The sequence below is a fragment of the Bos javanicus genome, chromosome 15 (genome assembly GCF_032452875.1).
Source record: "Bos javanicus breed banteng chromosome 15, ARS-OSU_banteng_1.0, whole genome shotgun sequence".
NCBI classification, from domain to species: Eukaryota; Metazoa; Chordata; class Mammalia; order Artiodactyla; family Bovidae; genus Bos; species Bos javanicus.
The window spans coordinates 17,490,748-17,494,392 of record NC_083882.1 but is presented as its reverse complement, the minus strand read 5'-3'; the positions used below and the strand labels follow the sequence as shown (position 1 = coordinate 17,494,392).

Below are 3,645 nucleotides of genomic sequence, written 5' to 3'. Positions count from 1 at the left end.
ACCATTTCTGTCCTTTATTGTGCCCATCTTTGCATGAAATGTTCCCTTGGTATCTCTAATTTTCTTGAAGAGATCTCTAGTCTTTCCCATTCTATTGTTTCCCTCTGTTTCTTTGCATTGATCACTGAGGAAGGGTTTCTTATCTCTCCTTGCTATTCTTTGGAACTCTGCATTCAGATGGGTATATTTTCCCTTTTCTCCTTTGCCTTTAGCGTCTCTTCTTTTCTCAGCTATTTGTAAGGCCTCATCGGACAACCATTTTGCCTTTTTGCATTTCTTTTTCTTGGGGGTGGTTTTGATCACTGCCTCCTGTACAATGCCGTAAACCTCCATCCATAGTTCTTCAGGCACTCTGTCTATCAGATCTAATCCCTTGAATCTATTTGTCACTTTCACCGTATAATCATAAAGGATTTGATTTAGGTCATACCTGAATAGTCTAATGGTTTCCCCTACTTTCTTCAATTTAAGTCTGAATGTGGGCTTCCCTGGTAGCTCAGACGGTAAAGCATCTGCCTGCAATGCAGGAGACCTGGGTTCGATCCCCGGGTTGGGAAGATCCCCTGGAGAAAGAAATGGCAACCCACTCCAGTACTGTTGCCTGGAATATTTGATGGATGGAGGAGCCTGGTACACTACAGTCCATGGGATCGCAAAGAGTCGGACACAACTGAGCAACTTCACTGGCACTGGTGGCAACAAGGAGTTCATGATCTGAGCCACAGTCAGCTCCTGGTCTTGTTTTTGAAGACTGTTAGAGCTTCTCCATCTTCTTCCGCAAAGAATATAATGAACCTGATTTGAGTATTGATCATCTGGTGATGTCCATGTGTAGGGTTCTCTCTTGCGTTGTTGGAAAAGGGTGTTTGCTATGACCAGTGTGTTCTCTTGGCAAACCTCTGCTACCCTTTGCCCTTCTTCATTTTGTACTCCATGGCCAAACTTGCCTGTTATTCCAGGTATCTCTTGACTTCCTACTTTCGCCTTCCAGTCCTCTATAATGAAAAGGAGATCTTTTTTAGGTGTTAGTTCTAGAAGGTCTTGTAGGTCATCATAGAGCCAATCAACTTCAGCTTCTTCAGCATTAGTGATTGGGGCATAGACTTGGATTACTGTGATATTGAATGGTTTGCCTTGGAAACGAACAGAGATCATTCCATCCTTTAGAGATTGCACCCAAGACCAATATATATGTATAGCACATCTGTCTGCCTCCTGATTAATAAGGATAAGAGATATTTTATGGTAAATATTAGTAATATAGATATCATAGAAACTATATGGAATTCTTAAAATTCTGATAAGTTTGGGTAAAATCATAATTCTAGTTATTATCTCAAAGTATTGTCATAGTACTAACCAAGTTTCACAAAAATGCTTCCTCTTCAAACAGCTTCATAGAAAGGACTTTAGGTTAAACACTAGTTTTTGAACTGGGTAAGGATTCTAATGGGAAACCTGATGAATTTACAAAGTTTAACAAAAGGACTGAATGAATTGGTGAATATGTTTATAAATTTCATGGCTTCTATCTGAAAAATTACTGGTTTGAATCTGTGTTTTCCAGGTGTAAGAAAAAAACCTTGCCCTCAAACTAATTATGACAGTAATTTGGTAAAATTATATTTTATAAACAAATTGAAGCATTTATCTTTTTTATCTGTGAGCCCTCCAGAGATTGGAAACTCTTAGTTTCCAGTAACTTAATCAGATAAGTTAAGAAAGTTATCTCACGAGGAGGTACAGAAATCTCAAGGCATTATGGAGCCCTTGAGAAGGGAGGAATTCACTTAGATCTGTTAGGCAAAATCTGTGATAAGCCTTTGACATGACTTTCCTAGCAGCCCTCAGTCTGTGATTCTAAAAGTTTCAGCAAAGCAAAAAAGTCTATGATCAATTATGGTTATATAAATCATCAGGCCATGTTTATTGAGACCAGACCTGTAAAAATGATGGAGATCTTAGAGAGAAAAAGATGTTTTAATGAATTTTAAACCCCAGTTTATTAATGGAGGTCTGTATCTGCTAAGAATCTTTTCCTAGATAGTTCTTTGCTGTTAGGATATATTAATGTAGAATTTACTTAAATTATTAAAGCGCACTCTAGATTTGTTTCTGAAGCTTATCACAGTAATTTGTCTTTGGATGGAGATCAGATGCCTCACACACAACCTGCAACCAAGATTGGAAAAAGACATAATTTAAGAAACTGTCTCCAACCTGGATGGAAGGACCTTTCCATCAGATACTCTTAACTGACTCATGCACAGTGAAACCGAAGGGAAATTGACTGTTGAATTAACTCCCACTTCCAAAGGCCCCTAAGCTGGACTGGTCTATAGAGAGGCCTGCTGACCTCAAACTCACCTTAAAACGAGTCTCAAAGAGGAAGTTGCACTACACTATGATGAGAAGATAACAACATCAGAAGTAGGCAGCTTGCTCAGATGCTGATCTGATTCATATGATCATTTATGTTTTCTTGATTCCTTGGACCTGTGCCTATCAATCAAATGTTTTCTATCATGGACATGATTCTATGCTAGTTTAAAACTCAATCCAATTGTTGGGTTGTGGCCAGTTACCTGTGTCTAGTACTTCTGGGTTACCTTGGTGGATTTCTGTCCTCCTAGGCTCTGACTGGATACCCTCTAGGAAATTTATTTTAGATAAGAATTCAGTCCTGTTCTGTCTATTCATAATATTACTAGATGGGATCCTCTCACCTGGCCAATTAATAACACGTGCTCTGATGCTGGCCATAGATTAAGTTTTCTATTCAGTTCAATTCAGTTGCTCAGTCATGTCTGACTCTTTGCAACACCATGGACTGCAGCATGCCAGGCTTCCCTGTCCATCACCAACTCCTGGACTCTACTCAAACTCAAGTCCATTGAGTTGGTGATGCCATCCAACCATCTCATCCTCTGTTGTCCCCTTCTCCTGCCTTCAATCTTGCCCAGCATCAGCGTCTTTCCAAATGAGTCAGTCCTTCTCATCAGGTGGGCAAAGTATTGGAGTTTCAGCTTCAGCATCAGTCCTTCCAATGAGTATTCAGGACTGATTTCCTTTAGGACGGACTGATTGGATCTCCTTGCAGAGTTTCCTCTTAGAGTCATTCAAACTCAATCAGCGTGACAGCTAAGTCTCAATCAAGAAACTAACCTCTCATCTATTAAAAGGAAAGCTCCCACAATTATGGGATGGATCTACATGGTTAACATAAGGCTATGTTCATTTAAGTTTAAAAGCTCCTGTATGTTGGGAAATTAAAAGATGCTTACTCCTTGGAAGGAAAGTTATGACCAACCTAGATAGCATATTCAAAAGCAGAGACATTACTTTGCCAACAAAGGTCCGTCTAGTCAAGGCTATGGTTTTTCCTGTGGTCGTGTATGGATGTGAGAGTTGGACTGTGAAGAAGGCTGAGTGCCGAAGAATTGATGCTTTTGAACTGTGGTGTTGGAGAAGACTCTTGAGAGTCCCTTGGACTGCAAGGAGATCCAACCAGTCCATTGTGAAGGAGATCAGCCCTGGGATTTCTTTGGAAGGAATGATGCTAAAGCTGAAACTCCAGTACTTTGGCCACCTCATGCGAAGAGTTGACTCATTGGAAAAGACTCTGATGCTGGGAGGGGTTGGGAG

At 40.2% G+C, this 3,645-nt stretch overlaps 1 non-coding gene across 1 annotated transcript; it reads left to right on the top strand.

Annotated features, from left to right (window-relative positions):
• The first annotated feature begins 485 nt into the window (after positions 1 to 485).
• Positions 486 to 557, top strand: TRNAC-GCA (transfer RNA cysteine (anticodon GCA)). Its single transcript has one exon. It is a non-coding gene; the product is annotated as a tRNA-Cys (tRNA).
• The last annotated feature ends 3,088 nt before the right edge of the window (positions 558 to 3,645 follow it).